Below are 17349 nucleotides of genomic sequence, written 5' to 3' on the forward strand. Positions count from 1 at the left end.
GGCGCGGAGAAACTGTGCCTGCTGCCAGAGCACAAGAAAAACAATCTTCCACCATACCTAGTTTCATGTCCCTGTTTGCTGTGAGCCACAGGAGAACGCTCGCGAAGTCAGCCCAGTGCGAGCAGGTTGTTGGTTGGATTGCAGCAGATAATGCTTCCAGTCGGTTAAGCACCACCCTGTCTTCCACCAAGTCCAGTCTCAGTAGCCAGGAGTCTGGTCAACACAATCCTCACCCTCCTTCCTCCCACCATGTACAGTCTAGCCAAACAAGTCATCCCACTCTCGGATATTCCAAGGACCTCTTTTCATCAGCATTACTTGATTTGGCCCTCTCGCCAAGCACGCTTGAAGAGGGACATGAGATCTTGTGCCCTGATTCCCAACCTCTTAAACAGCCACAGTCACAAGAACATGACGGCAATTAGTGTTTAATGAGGTGGATGATGATGATGAGACACAGTTGACAATGAGTCAACCGCAATTACTGTCTCAAGAGGTTGATGAAGAGGATGAGTGTAACGGTCACGTACACACACACACAGGGGGAAGGATAGTGACCACTGCGCTCCACCCTCACCCCTGGCCCTGCCTACCTGCCTCACGAGTCCCGATGACAGGGGACAACTGGACGGCAGTCCCTAACTTAGGATACGTGCGGGAAGGACAGACAAGACAAATAACGGATAGTGAACGGACCGGGTCAAAACAAGAGGACAACGCAGTACAGAGGAATAAGCAAAGAATGGTCAGGAGGAGCCGGGGTCATAAATACCAGGAGAGTCGAGAAGTACCAAAGGAGTCCGCAAAGAATAGTCAGGTGGAAGCCGAGGTCAAAATACCAGGAGGGATGCGCAGTACAGGAGGAGCAGGCAAAGGATCGTCAGGGAACAGGATCAGGTAAGATACAGGTATCCAACAAACGCCAGGAACCTAAATTAACAGGCAACTTGTAATTGGCGAAACCTAAGAACCGTTGTATGGCCTTTAAGGATGAAGGTCTTACCCATTCCTTAATTGCTAGTACCTTACCAGGATCCATATTGAAGGCGTGAGGAGTCAGAACATGCCCTAGAAACAGAATCTTCTGTACACCAAAGACACATTTCTCTTGCTTAGCGGATAGCTGATTCTCCCTCAACACCTCTAATACTTGTTTAACATGAGACACATGGGATTCGAAGTCAGGAGAGAATATCAAAATGTCATCAAGATAGACAATAACAAATGTACCTAAGAACTCCCTAAGAATGTCATTCATAAAGTTTTGGAACACAGCTGGGGCATTGCTGAGTCCAAAAGGCATCACCTGATATTCAAAGAGTATTGAACGCCGTCTTCCATTCGTCTCCCTCCTTGATTCGGATTAGATTGTATGCCCCTTTCAGGTGAATCTTGGAAAACCAGGTTGCCCCCAGAACCTGGTTAAATAAATCCGGAATCAATGGGAGGGAGTATCTATTCTGGACAGTGATTTTATTTAATCTCCAGTAATCGATACATGGCCTAAGACCACCATCTTTTTTCTTAACAAAGAAAAACCCCGCCCCCATAGGAGAGACAGAAGGTCTAATATGCCCTTTACCAAGGCTCTCCTTAATATAATCTTCCATGGCCTTGCCGAACGCAAGGCCATGGAAGATTATATTAAGGAGAGCCTTGGTAAAGGGCATATTAGACCTTCTGTCTCTCCTATGGGGCGCTCCACCCTCACCCCTGGCCCTGCCTACTTGCCTCACGAGTCCTGATGACAGGGGACAACTGGACGGCAGTCCCTAACTTAGGATATGTGCGGGAAGGACAGACAAGACAGATAACGGATAGTTAACGGACCGGGTCAAAACCAAGAGGACAACGCAGTACAGAAGGATAAGCAAAGAATGGTCAGGAGAAGCCGGGGTCATAAATACCAGGAGAGTCGAGAAGTACCAAAGGAGTCCACAAAGAATAGTCAGGTGGAAGCCGAGGTCAAAATACCAGGAGGGATGCGCAGTACACGAGGAGCAGGCAAAGTATCGTCAGGGAACAGGATCAGGTAAGTATACAGGTATCCAACAAACGCCAGGAACCTAAATTAACAGGCAACCTGTGGCCAGCAGGCTGCCTGTATTTATAGTGGGGAGTGAGGGTCATGTGACGTGGCCACCGTCACATGACCGACAGACCGACCAGTCGAGCACCGAGTGATCAGCTCGGCGCTCAAGGCAGACCTAAGAGCAGGGAGCCTCCCAACTAGCAAAGCCGCCCTGGGAACGAGGTCAAACACAGATCATTGCTCCCGAAGCTAAGCAGCAGGTCTGCGGCTGATGGGAGACCGAGTGCGCCTTTGGCACCCCGTTACAATGAGACACAGTTGTCAATCACTGAGGTTCTGGTTTGGTCAAGAAATCAGGAGGATGATAAGAGTGAAGAAGTGGAAGAGGAGGTGGTGGACGATGAGGTCACTGACCCAACCTGGGAAGGTGGAAAGCCGAGCGAGGACAGCAGTACAGAGGGGGAGGTATCTGCAGCACCGCAATAGGCTTGAAGAGGCAGTGGGGTGCCAAAAGGGAGAAGGCGGGCCACACCACAGGACCGCAAATGTTCCACGATGCACCCCCTTGCGGAAATCTTCCTTGCCAAGGGGTAGATGTTCCGCAGTATGGCGCTTTTTTGAGGAAAGTGCGGACGAGAAAAGAATAGTAGTTTGCAGCTTGTGCCATACCAAAATGAGCCAGGGCGTGAACACTAGCAACCTCACCACCACCAGCAAATCCAAGCACTGTAGTAAGTGGGTCGAACGTCTGGGTCCACAATCTGTGTCTGCGGGTCACACCACTGCCTCCTCTTTCACTATGTTACGTGCTGGCCAATCCCCTGTCGAAGGCGCAGGCCTAGATGCCTCCCGCCCTGCACCTGGACCTTCGCAAACACCATCAGCGACCACATCCACTTCCGTGTCCCAGCGCAGCGTCCAAATGTCCTTGCCCCAGGCCTTTGAACGCAAGCGAAAATACCCAGCCACAGGCCATAGCACTAAATACGCAGATTTCCAAATTACTGGCCCTGGAAATGTTGCCATTTAGGCTTGTGGACACTGAGGCCTTCCGCGGCCGTCCCGCGTTACGTAGTCGCCACTATTTTTCAAGGTGTGCCGTGCCCGCCTTACACCAACATGTGTCCCGTAACATCACACGTGCCCTGACCAACGCTGTTACTGGGAAGGTCCACTTAACCACGGACACATGGACAAGTGCATTCGGCCAGGGACACTACATTTCCCTGACGGCACACTGGGTGAATGTTGTGGAGGTTGGGAGCAAGTCGTACCCTGGGAGGGCACAGGTGCTACCGACACCAACGATTGAGGGCCCTATGTCGATTAGGGTTTCCGCCAGCACCTACGTTAGTGGCTCCAAACTCCACTTCTCCTCCTCCGCCTCCTTCTTCACTTCCACCTCTGAATTATCCGCGTGCAGCACCAGTCAGTCATTAGTCGGTAGCTGGAAGCAGTGTAGCACTGCAGTGGGGAAGCGGCAACAGGCCGTGCTGAAGCTGATATGCTTAGGGGACAAACAGCACACTGCCGCAGAGCTGTGGCAGAGGATAAGAGACCAGACTGAGCTGAGGCTCTCACCACTCAACCTACAACCAGGCATGGTTGTGTGTGATAATGGCCGTAACTTGGTGGCGGCTTTGGAGCTCGGCAAGCTCACACACATCCCATGCCTAGCCCACGTCTTAAACTTAGTGGTTTAGCGGTTTCTCAAAACCTACCCCAATTTGCCTGAGCTACTGGTGAAGGTGCGCCGCGTCTGTGCACATCTTCGCAAGTCATCGACAGCTTCAGTTGGTTTGTCAACGCTGCAGCAGCGCTTGAAATTGCCAGCTCACCGGCTGTTGTGCGACATGAGCACGCGCTGGAACTCCATGTTCCACATGTTGGCCAGGCTTTGTGAGCAGCAGAGGGCAGTAGTGGAATACCAGCTGCAACATGGTCGTCGCCTTTCCAGTCAGCTTCCGCTATTCACAAGCGAGGAGTGGGCATGGATGTCTGACCTCTGTGAGGTTTTAAGAAAGTTTGAGGAATCAACACAGATGTTGAGCGGCGATAGCGCTATTATCAGCGTAACCATCCCACTTCTGTGTCTACTCAAACGCTCGCTGCTCACAATTAAGGACGACGATTTGCATGGGGAACAGGTGGAAATGGGGGAAGACATTACACAGGGTGATAGCCATACCACCCTTAGTTCGTCTTCTCAGCATGAATTGGACAATGAAGAGGAGGAGAAGGGTAGTACCCATGGAAGTTTAATTCCATCTGTTCAGCGTGGGTGGGCAGAAGAGGATGAGGAGATTGAGAGTGAACCTCCTGATGAAGACAGCAAAGTCTTGCTTGTTGGTACTCTGGCACACATGGCTGACTTCTTGTTAGGCTGCCTTTCCCGCGACCCGCGCGTTATATGTATTTTATACAACATGGATTACTGTAAGCCTCACCAATTAATTGTGCACGACAAACATGGTAGTATGAAAATAAGTAACTCCTTTATTAATACATACTGTATAATAACATAGACATAGGTGATAAAATACACAGGACAAAAATAGGGACCCAATATTCAATGGAAATATTGATAAGACTGCTATCCTCCTACAAGCATGTTCAAGCAATTACTTATACCACCCCATAAGCGACAGCTTCACAGTGATAGGGTATAACAAACATCAGCAGCATGCTATATAAAATGCCAAGTGCATATCCAACATGTGGAGGCAAGAGGATAAAAGCAGGTTGTAGTATACTAACCAGAGAAGGTCCCAGACAACCCCGACGCACATTTCGCGTTAGCTTCCTCAAGGGGATATCCTGTTTTAAATGGTCAGATCAGCAGGCCCTTGCTCCAAATGTTTTTGAGGGTCACCAGCAGGCCTTCACCTACAATATTTTACAGGGTCAGCTCACCTGCAGGCCCTCACCTAATTATACCTAATAGGTAATTTGCGCGCATGCTGCCCTGCTTGGATGTGGTAGCCGTAGCTGTTTCTCAGACTCCCTCTCTGGAATCGAACCATGATTCCTCCGTTACCCATGGTCTACATGGTTTGGGCTGAAAATAACATCGAAAGTTGATAGGGCAGACATCCGAATGGATCGTCTCCGTCACGGGGACTTGTGATCGGCCCAAGGTTATCTAGAGTCACCAAAGCGGCAGCAGGCCCTCACCCATAATGTTTTAGATGTCAGATCAGCAGGCCCCTGCTCCAAGTGTTTTTGAGGGTCACCAGCAGGCCACCAAACCATAATTTTTCAAGGCTGTGTATGATGCCCTCCTTTATGTGTAACAAAGGGTGTATTGGAGTGCCGGTTCCTTGTAATTTTTGGCAGTCCTTTCACTTAGTGCATAGGCTTTATGAGTGTAGGAGTCCCACTACCTTAACAATTGTACCACAATGTGAATGAGGCCCTCCTTTATGTGATTTACAGGTTGTATCGGAGTGCCTCTTCCTTGTAATTTTTGGCAGCACTTGCACTTTATATACAAGTAAATATACAGTAGAATGTTTCCTAACAATTTTTCCTCTGAAATCGATTTTATCTTCGGTTTGGGGCGTATTATTGTCAGTCTGTAAAAGTGGTGTACTACTCTGACAACGTCGTTCCCAGCAGCGACCTGGGAGTCCAAGATGCATCCAGACATCCTCCCTATGCTGCTCCTAAACCATTTCGGTGGTGTTTCCATCATTTTCTGACCTTTTCCTATGAACCAGGCACCCTCCCCTCTTCAGAGCAGGGGGTGCCTGGTTTAATGCTCGGGTTCTCCCATTGACTTCCTTTATACTCGGGTGCTTGGTAGATGTGTTCGGCCAGAGCACCCCCTACTCGGGGGGGAGGGATGTAATACTACCACTTTACAACGCAATGGTGCAGCCTTATCTGGAATATGCAGTTCAGTTCTGGGCACCAGTCCATAGAAAGGACGCACTGCAGGTGGAAAAAGTACAGAGGAGAGCAACTAAAATGATAAGGGGCATAGAGGGTCTTCTTTATGAAGAAAGATTAAAATAATTGAATTAATTTAGTCTTCAGAAGAGACGTCTAAGGGGGGACATGATTAACCTATACAAATATATAAATGGGCCATACAAAAAATACGGTGAAAAATTGTTCCATGTAAAATGCCCTCAAAAGACAAGGGGGCACTGCCTCCGACTGGAGAAGAAAAAGTTCAGTCTCCAGAAGCGTTAAAGCTTCTTTACTGTAAGAACTGTGAATCTGTGGAATAGATGTGGTAACAGCAGGAACAGTGGTCAGTTTTAAAAAGGGTTTAGATGAATTATTAAAAGTAAACAACATTAATGCTTATGAAAACGTGTAGAAATCTGAGTCTCACTTTCTTCTGGGATTCGCGTCCCCACCTATCCATTGGTTGGACTTGATGGACTTATGTCTTTTTTCAACCTTATCAGCTATGTAACGAGACTCATATTTGCCATATAACTCCACCAAGAATATTACATAAAAATTATCCAGCAATACTGTCCTTTTCTTATACTCGTAATGTGCTATTTTTTGCTATAATCGAAAATTAGGCGTATTTATAGCATTCAGATCTTCATTAGCTATTGTAATCCACGATCAATATACTGACCCGCAGAGTAGGTTCATTATAGGACACTGTACTATAAATATTATAGACTATACCCTTTCAATCCATACACTCCAAATTCCAAACTTTTTACAATAAATTAATGAAACATATTGCTAAATTTAAGAAAGGAGAAGTAATAAGAGGGGTCTCCGAAAAGTTTCCGCAATTTTAGATTTTCGTTGGAAATGGTGAGGACGGGAAGAGTAGTAATTGGTCATGTCATGTGAGTAGTCTGTCTGGAAAGCCGGCTGACCTTGCAGTTTAGTATAAGAGTTGTCACACTGTGGTAAAGATGACTGCAAAACTTGCAGTGTTCAAGCAAATGCTTTTTTGGGCAGAAGGTGTGTCGGGAGCACAAATTAATCTCGGTATCTGTGCTCAGAATAGGGATAAAGTTCTCTCTCGTAGATAACTTGCCCATTATCATGAAGGAGGCAGGGGTGCACCGCCAATGAGGTGAGGTGAGGCAGTTGCAACAGGCAGCACCAGATACGGACAAGTGGAGGCAGCGGAAAGGTCTTGGGCAATGAGTGCTTTTATTGTGGAAGAGTTCCTCTCTACATATTCAACTGGATTGCTATATTAACCAGTATGTTTTGTAGCACTATATGTAATGTTTTCCAAGTATGCCTTTAACAGTAAGGCTGGAAGGAAGGGATGAGAATTTGCAATGAAGCGGAGGGGGGGTCATTTTAGTTTTCGCTTCAGGCAGCATAAAGGCTAGATGCACCCCTGGAAGAAGGTGACAGTTTTCTGCAGCAGATAGTCACTGGCGATGAAACATGGGTTCACCATTACAAGCCCCAAAGCAGGCCGTAGAGTTTGCAATGGAAGCATCCATCATCTCCTGCAGCAAAGAAATTCAAGAAGCAAGCGGCAGCAGGAAAGTTGATGTTGACCATCTTCTGGGACTCTCAAGGGCCTTTTCTTCAAACCTAACAGGAACATGGAACAACTGTCACAAGTGCAACGTGCTGTGTCATGCTTCAGAGAGCAATGAAATCCGTAATCCGCTCTAGAAGATGAGGAAATCTATCAAAGGTAATTGTGCTGTTGCACTTTAATGCCCGTCCTCACACTGCTGCCCACACATGGGAAACCCTGAGACAATTGAAGTTGGAGGTTATGGAACTCCCAGCTTATAGACTGGATTTAGCGCCATCTGATTGCCACCTTTTTGGACCACCCAAAGAGCTTTAAAGTATACCTAGACCTTTAAGTAAATTTATTAAAACCTATGGGAAATGGGCTCAAAATATTTGTAATTCACTTCTTTTCCCCCGTGTGAAATGGGCCGCTGAAGTTCAGGTGCCTATTCGTGCTTTAGAATCTATACACCCATAGAGCGCTGTGTATGAGAGTACGGACTCTCTCCCTGCAGCCATACTGTAAGCCCTGTACAGGCAGGGGGTCCATAGCACATTGCTGCTCCTGTCTGTATCAGCGCTGGCATACAAGTGCTATATCAGGCTTTAGCAGAGCGGCACAGCCAGAGGACTGAAGTCTTATGTCAGCTTCTGCACTGCGCTCACTCAGCTAACTACAAATAATCTCTATGACATTTGGTGTTTGCAATACGCTTCAGAAAGAGATTACTCTTACTGTTCTCCCAGACATAAATCTTATTTTAGAATTGATTTCTTTTAATCGAAAAGTCCATGACAGACAGATCCACTAATTCAGAGATAGGACAAATCCACTGGTCTGAACATGCTGCAATAACACTTTTCACAAAGTCTTATCTTAAAACTATATATGGCTACACATAAAGAGCCAACTCCTGTATAATTGCTCATAGTAAATATGCAAAAAACTTTTGAAAGAATATTTAAAATGTAATAATCTACCAGAGACTCATACTTACTGTGGTATGCCCAAAAGGGGGTTATTAGAGGGGCTTTTTATCAAACTGGGTAGAAATCTTAAACATCAAAGACAGCTTATCTGATCCTGTAAATACCCTCCGAAATGCCCGGGTCCCTCATACAGAACATAATTACATGGGGGGGCGGAGCTTGGCAGCAGAGCGGAACACACATGCCGTTGTGAGCTCTGCTCTGGGTCCTGTGAAAACGAGTTTTTTCTGAATAGATCCTAGCTTAAAAATGGGCAAGACACTTAGAGAAAGGTCCAAAGACACGCCAGGACCGAATAAATCCGGCTCTGGACACGGAGACATGGATAAATTTGTCCGCAAACAGAGTGCGGCCGGAGGCAAGCTGGCTCTCAAGATGGCGCCGAGAGCGGAAACCCCTGCAGCATCGGAGGTTTCGGCTGATTCAGACAGAGAAAGTGATCCAGAACATGAACATGAAGGAGAAAACCTGCCTTTGTCGAGGAAATTCATGAAGGATCTCCTGGCTGAGACTATTTCCCCTCTCCGAAAAGATTTGCAGGACTTTAAGCGAGACCTCAGGCAAGTGAAGGAGAAGGTGGAAGGAGTTGAAAATCAACAAGAGGCAATCATAGCTCATAGCGCGGCGGTGGCTAGCAGTTTGGATAGAACGCAAGCCCACATCAACCACCTTTATGAGATGGTGGAAGATCAGGACAACCGAGGTCGCCGCAATAATATCAGGCTGAAAGGCCTACCAGAAGATATAGGGCCTGACGCCTTGCGTGACGCGGTGACCGAAATGTTTACGGCTCTGGTAGGTCCAGATTCTGTGGGGGATCTCACCATGGATAGGATTCACAGGGCTTTGCGTCCCCCCCCGAAACAGGGGGAGCCTGCAAGAGATGTGATATGCCGGCTAGCTAGCTTCGTGTCTAAGGATCAGATAATGAGAGCAGCCAGAGCCAAGAAATCGATTCCTTTTGGAGACGTAGAGGTCCAGATTTTCCAGGACTTGTCCCCGTTTACCCTTCAAAAAAGAAGGTTGCTGAAACCCCTCCTGGACATCCTGAGGAATAAGAACATCACTTACCGGTGGCTTCACCCTTTCGGCTTGCTGATTAATGCACCCGGCAGAAAGTTAACAGTGCGCTCGCCTGCTGACATTCCTTTAGTCTGCGACGTTCTGGGAGTGAGCTCCGTAGATGTCCCTAACTGGCATGCGGCAAGAGATCTGACCGACTTACCGGACTTACCAGGAGGAGAACCGTGGATCCAAGTGAGCCGATCAAAGGAACGCCGCAGGGGCAGGAGGTCCGGTGACCCCTCGATGGCAACATCAGGAACGGACATTGAGTGAGGAGTCTCATCTGATGCTACATCTGGTATGGGACTTTCTTAATGGGCCGATCCGGGCCTATATTGATGCCTTAGTTCCCGTGGGTTATCCGTTATAAGGATCAGTTGGGAATTTAGTTAGTTATTTCTTTCAAAGTATAACCCTTTAGGGAAAGCTGTAATATATATGATGCGGCAGTATGAAAACTGCCTTATGTGCAATTTCCTCCATTCTGCTGTAGGGTTAATTTGATACGGTTGCAAATGTTATGTGATTTTATAGCTGTGTCTTACCATTTACATCCTGATACTCGTTCTTCACATTCAGGACCCGTTCCCTGGTCCTCTCTACCCCCTATAGATGCCCACAGTAGCATTACTGTTATCCGAATGCGCTGTTGTGAGCAGACAGTGGGTCTTTGAGAATTTATTACTGAAAATCTTAATGGTTTCTATATGTTTGATATGTTATATCTTTTTTCTTTTTTCCTCCTTTCTCCTCCCTTTCCTTCCCCTCCCTCCTACTCCCAAGGTAATATCAAGAAGGTTTAAGGGATCTAGATATTATGTGCAAGAAAGGATCACAATAGGTAAATTATGGCCGAACTAAAAATATGTACCTATAATGTGAGAGGATTGAATGCACCACCCAAACGTACTCAAATATGTCAACTTCTTAACAAACAGAAAGTGAGCATTGCTCTCTTGCAGGAAACCCATTTTAAGAGAGATCATGTTCCGCGCCTATCCCACATGATATACAATCAGTGGTTCCATAGTACATCCCCTTCCGGAGCCTCAAAAGGGGTTTCTATAGTGATTCATAAAAATGTCCCACTGGTGGTGCATTCAATCCTCCAAGATGAGGAACAGGGGCGCTACTTGTTTCTAAAAGGGTCTTTAGGTAATCAGAAAATCACTATAGGCAATCTGTACGCTCCTAATGTGGCTCAGGCAGTATGGATGGAAAAAACCTTGACTAAATTACAGGAGTTTGCTGAAGGTATTGTAGTGTTAGGAGGTGATATCAATGTGGCGTTAAATCCCCAGCTGGACACATCAACAGGCTCTTCGGCACTATCCCAGGTTGCCATAAGAAGAATTAAGAAAAAATTAGCTGACTTAGGATTAATAGATGTATGGAGGGCTATGAACCCCACAGCGAAAGATTATACCTACTATTCAGTGGCACATGTGTCATACCAGAGGTTGGATTACATATTTGTCCCTCCAGGGGTCTTGGGAGATTGCTCTCAAGCGTCAATAGGCAATATCATATTATCGGACCATGCCCCGGCATATCTGACAATTAGGGTTAAATCCCTACCCCGTACACAATTTACTTGGAGATTGGATGAATTCCTGCTGAGTAAACAGGAATATATCCTAGACATAAAAAAACATCTGGAAGAATATTTCAGTCTAAATGAGACAGAGGATGTGTCGCCGGGTCTGGTCTGGGAGGCTCACAAAGCAGTTGTAAGAGGGCATTTCATTGCATTGAATGCGCATATAAAAAAGAAGAGAGAGGCCTCTATTTTATCGTTGCAGGACCAGATTCAAGCATTGGAATTACTACATAAAAAACAGATGTCGCCAGAAGTTCTAGATAGACTAAATGGGTTGAGGGCGGAGCTTAAGAACGTGCTGAACAGCCGGGTGGCCAAACTTTATTTGTCGGCGCAGTTCAAATACTACGCACATGGGGACAAGGCATCAAAGTTTATGATGTCAAGCTTAAAAAAACGTAGAGTTAAGTCTTATATACACTCTATTAAAGATGCTTCAGCTAGACCTCTTATGTCAACTGAGCTTATAGCAAAACAGTTTTGTAAATATTATAGCTCGCTATATAATCTTAGGGAGAATAATACTGAGTTGGAAACTGGTAGGAGGACAGAAGACATTAACAAGTGGCTATCAGATTTGCGCCTCCCGGTTGTTTCCCATGTTCAGGCTCTGTCACTAGCCCAACCATTTACAATGCAAGAACTGAATAAGGCATTAAATACGGTCCCTAGACATAAGTGTCCCGGGCCAGATGGTTTAACTGCAGGATACTATACAACCTTTTCCGAGTTATTGTTACCTAAAATGCTTACCATATATAATGAAGTGTACAAGGGTAACCCACTACCACCACAAATGTTGTCAGCCCTCATTACTATACTACCAAAAGAGGGTAAGGACCCTTCTTCCTGTGCCAGCTATAGGCCTATCTCGCTTTTGAACGCAGACCTGAAGCTGTATGCCAAGATGCTGGCTCTTAGGTTGCAACCATTTTTACCCAGTTTAATCAATGCAGAACAGGTGGGTTTTGTGGCTGGCAGGGAGGGAAGGATGAATACTGTTAGGATAGTAAATGTTATACATCAAGCTAGGGAAAAATCCATTCCGTTGGTCCTCCTGGGGACAGACGCAGAGAAAGCGTTCGATCGCATTGATTGGCTTTTTATGCGTCTGGCCCTGGCTAAGTTTGGGATTCCGCCCCAGTTCATTTCTGCTACAATGGCTATGTATGCTTCACCCACTGCCAGTGTGATGGTAAATGGCACCATATCTCCCAGATTTTCCATTGGCAACGGCACAAGGCAAGGGTGTCCCTTGTCCCCCCTGCTCTTTATCCTTGTGGTGGAGTGCTTATTTCAGGCGATCCGTCAGGAGGATAGAATCCAGGGCATGAAGGTGGGTAACACCTATCATCAGTTGGCGGCGTTCGCTGATGATCTTCTGGTTATAATAACCAATCCATTGGAGGCGTTCCCTGCTATACAGGAATTATTCCAGAAGTTTGGAAATCTATCAAATTTCCTGATTAACCCCTCGAAATCCCAGGCTTTAAATGTCACAGCAGGTAGAGACTTGCAGAGGACACTAGAAAGGCAATATGGATATGGCTGGACAACTCGTGCTATTAAATTTTTAGGAGTAAATTTAACCTCAGACCCTGGAAATCTTTATGAAGAAAATTTCAGTAATCTTCATAAATCAATATCAGCTACTATTGACTCCTGGTGTATCCCTTTCACCTCATGGTTTGGAAGGCGTACATTGATAAAATCAGTGTTAGTACCCAAAATCTTGTATTTCATGTTAGTATTACCAATTCACTTGCCAAAATCCTTTTTTGCCCAGCTTAAACAATGTTTTTCCAGATTTCTTTGGAAAAAATCCAGACCCCGTATTCCGCACTCGACTATGGTCCAACCCAATAGGTTGGGGGGAATGGGACTCCCTGATATGGAAGTATATTATAGGGCAATCCAGGGGATGAGATGTCTGGAATGGATTAGAGGCCCAGAGAATAGACTCGACATTCTAGCAGAAGCCGGGGATAGGAGACTCCCTCTGAGATCATTTCTTCTTTCTCCCCCTAAAGATATGCCCCAGCAGATTAGATCACTTAGCCTCACGACAAAAAATACACTAAACAGGTGGAGCTCAGATTTATCCAAGGTGCTGCTTTCAAGTCACGAGGTGTCACCAGTGCTTCAGATCAGGGACATTTTATGGAGCTCTGGGGATATATTTGGCTCTACTTTGCCAGGTGATCTTAAGGAGCTATCATTCCAATTGGTTGACCTATTAGATCCATCAGGTCACTTAATAGAAGGATGGGATAATCATCCTAAATTGCAAAAGTTATCCTTTATCCACAAACTATATATTAAACAATACCTAGGAAAAAAGAAAATTTCCACACGGGCTTCTACGACGCAATTTGAACAGATGACCCTCTCTAAGTCTCCTCCTGTGAAAAAAGTTTCGCGGCTATACTCTGTGTTGATCTCCCAGACCAGACCCGATACATATGGCTTCATTCGTAAATGGGAAAAGGATTTGGATATTATTTTTTCAGATAGGGAAATAAAGCAGATCTGCTCTATCACACCAAGGGTATCTAGATGTGTTAAATTGCAGGAAAACCTTTATAAGGTAATTACAAGATGGTACTTCACACCTCAAAGATTGCACCATATGTACCCAGAATGTGACTCAAGATGCTGGAGATGCTTCAGTGCAGAGGGTTCACTAGTGCACATATGGTGGACTTGTCCTGTTATTGCCAAGTATTGGACACGAATTTGTACAATAGGCTCACAGATTAGTGGTGTAAAGTTGACTCCTTCAGCTAAAGGGTGCCTGTTGGGGTTATTAGGAGAATTTAAAGGGAATAGGCATATGATTTCCTTGCTAGGGCATTTATTGGCGGCTGCAAGGGTTCTTGTAGCCTTTAATTGGAAGAATCGAAAGGCCCCTTCTATCTCCCAGTGGATTACGAAGTGTGATGCAATCTATAGATTGGAGCAGATTGCTGGGTGGGAGGCCAAAAGATCACAGGTGTTTGAAGCCACATGGTCCGCATGGAAGAAGTATAGAGGCTTTACAACCTAAAAATAATCTGAGTTATATAACATTCTTATCTGGGATGTAGGAATAACCCCTACCCCTTCCCCCCCCCCCTTTTCATTCCCTTTCAATCTTAATCCTCATTATTCTTAATTTTATCTGTACCCCCCCCTTCCTTTTCCCCTGAATTGATGGTACTTAATTAGGCTTTCTTTCTTGGCTGTATGATCGATATAGAAAAGTGCCCCAATGTGGGGTGAATGTATCTTTTGTATTTCTGCCATGATTCAAAATAAAACTATTTTAAAACCAAAAAAAAAAAAAAAAAAAAAAAAAAAAAAGAACATAATTACATGGTCCCCGATGCCTGCGTCCCTCCGGATTCCTGCATGGCCGCCGCTGCATCTCCCTATCGACGGTGACCTGCCCCCTTGAATCATGTGTGGCGTCACACGTGATGCTAGGTAAACAAGTCACCATCGCGGCCTGCTATTGGCTGCACCTCCCGTCACTGGATGTTGTGATCTGCACTTTTCTCCAAAAGTGTGTGTGTGGAAGGGGGGGGGGGGGGGGGGGGGAGATGGCAGGAGCAGTCACTTGTATGCAGGAGTCACAGGGAGCAGTGAATATAGTGCTGCCTGTACTTACCACTCCGTGGTCTTCCTCTGGGCACTGCACATGTCCTGACTGTGTAGAGCATCAGGATGTAGTGCGAGCACTATGACCTCATACTGTACGCGGTCCGTCACTGTGCAGAGAGGGCCCGGAGAAGAACAGGGAGCAGTAAGTGCAGGAGAGACTACCAGATTTGCAGAGTGGAGGCAGAGAAGGAGAGTTAGGTTAATTGATCTCTGATGGGGGTCTGATCTGAGCTCTGATGGGGTCTGATCTGAAGCTTGATATGGGGATCTGAGGTCTGATATGGGGGCCTGATCTGAGGTTTGATATGGGGATTTGAAGTCTGATATGAGGGTCTTATTTGAGGTCTGATATGGGGGTCTGATCTGAGGTCTGATATGAGGTTTGATATGGGGGTCTGATCTGAGGTTTGATATAGGGGGTCTGATATGGGGAACTGATCTGAGGTATGATGAAAAATATATATTTTTTATTTCTCTAAAACTTAGAACTCCTCTTATGGAATGAAAATATGGTAAATCATACATTTGCTACAACTTTAAAAATCAATAATGCAAGATTTAATTTAAGAAATCTACCACTTTATAAATGTGAATCGAAATAAAAAATCTAAATGACTATTACTTCCAAGACATAAAATATGGTTCTTTACTTGTGAAATGTTTAAAGTCAAGAATCCCCTCCATAAAATTCCTCTTTACAAATAAACTACTTCTCGCTCCAAGAGAAACTGCCAACGTGTTCAGGGACTAATAACATTGTCTCTACAATTTAAGTGTAGCCTCCTCTACTCCACAGCCGACACAAGAACAAATAAACTCTTTTATGAATAACATAAATCTTTCTAATCTCTCCTCGGAACATTTACTCCTTCTAAATAATCTGATTACTGACTTTGAAATTCATTAGGCTATAAAATCATTCCCTCTACATAAATCACCAGAGATTATTATAGGAAATTCTCTCATATTATATTCCCACACTTAAAATCAGTTTTTTCAAAAAGCACTTGAAGTCACTTAAGTGACAATCCCGAAACCTGGGAAACTTTCTGATTCTACTTAAAACTATTGACTGATTTCTCATTTAAATAGGGGTGTCAAATTATAAACCAAAATAATTGCCAGTGGATTACAAAACATCCTACCAACTCTAATTAATGTGACCAAGTAGGATACTTACTAGGTAGACAAGCCCCAGACAACACTAGAAGCATCATATCCCTTTTACAATGTTGTGAATTAAGATTAAGCAAAGTATTGGCTCTCCTTGAAGAGACCAGCTCTGTATGGAGACTTACTGAAGTGCCCCATGGTTTATTGAAAATGCTGCATAGGAAAATAATATGCAAAGAGGTATCTCCCAAGGGAAAAGTACCATCTCGCTAGTGCCACCTTGTGGAAATGTCTCCCTATGAATCAAAATACAACTTTTTGGAATATGACAAAGGAAAATGCCAAGCCAGATATCCATCCAGACAGCTGTTTCCACAAGGTGGTGCTACCGAGATGGTACTTCTCCCTTATTATTTGCATATTATTTTCCCATGGAACATTGCCAATAAGTCTCCATACCATGGAGCATTTCCAGTAAATCTCCATACAGGGCTGATCTCTTTAAGGAGAGCCAGTACTCTGCTTAAAGGGGTTATTCCATAATTAATGTACAAAGTGAAAATCATACATAATCTAGTACATGACAACCTATTTCTACCAAGACTAGAACCAGCCCTGTACCGCACAAGGATCTAGAGGTCTCCTCATTCATTGATCCAATTGTTCTGCTAGATTTATTTCAAGCTGTCAGCTTAGCGGGAGTGTCCTTTCTCAGAAAGTGTGTCCTTTCTGCTGAAGCTGGTGGCAGTTGAAGGATGGAATCGAGCATGTGCTTCCGTCTCAGTGGGCAGGACAGACAAATTAGAAAAATAGCAAACAGCAGGTGGCGCTATACAGATACATTTAATTTAATAGCTATAATACATTTTTAGTTACATGCAATTACGAAACTATTCTACAAACTGTACAATATTTTTGTGGGACAACCCCTTTAAGCTGCAGAATGTAACAGCGGCTGCTGTGTGCCGATGTTCCCTTGCTTGCCTCCACGGTCCCAGGCGCCGTGTTCAGCGGTGATCTGCTGCCAGTGTTTCCTTTCAGCCCTGGCCACAGCATGCTCGCTGCTTGCTTCCTGCAGCATTTTAGCTTAACATTCCAAGGTGGTACCCACTGCGCAGATGTTAAGAGTGTTATCTCTGTTTCTCTTATCTCTTTTTCTCTTTGACCAATGAAACAATGGTTTGTGTCTCAGTGAGGACTGCCCTCTTCTGAAGATATATATATGCTTACCTCATGTAATAAAAGTTAGAGAGAGAGAGATTGCTTTGACCAACTTCTGTGTCAGTGTTCAGTCTTTCTACCACGTGTGGATATTAACCCCCTGAGGGTACATTGATTCGGAACACCAGAGTGTATCTTAAATGCCCTAATTTAGTTGTGGCTTTAACAAATGGCGCCCGAACACGGATTCTGAGCGAAAGTAGCTTCCAACAGCCGACAA

Source organism: Bufo bufo, chromosome 3, assembly GCF_905171765.1.
Source record: "Bufo bufo chromosome 3, aBufBuf1.1, whole genome shotgun sequence".
NCBI lineage: Eukaryota > Metazoa > Chordata > Amphibia > Anura > Bufonidae > Bufo > Bufo bufo.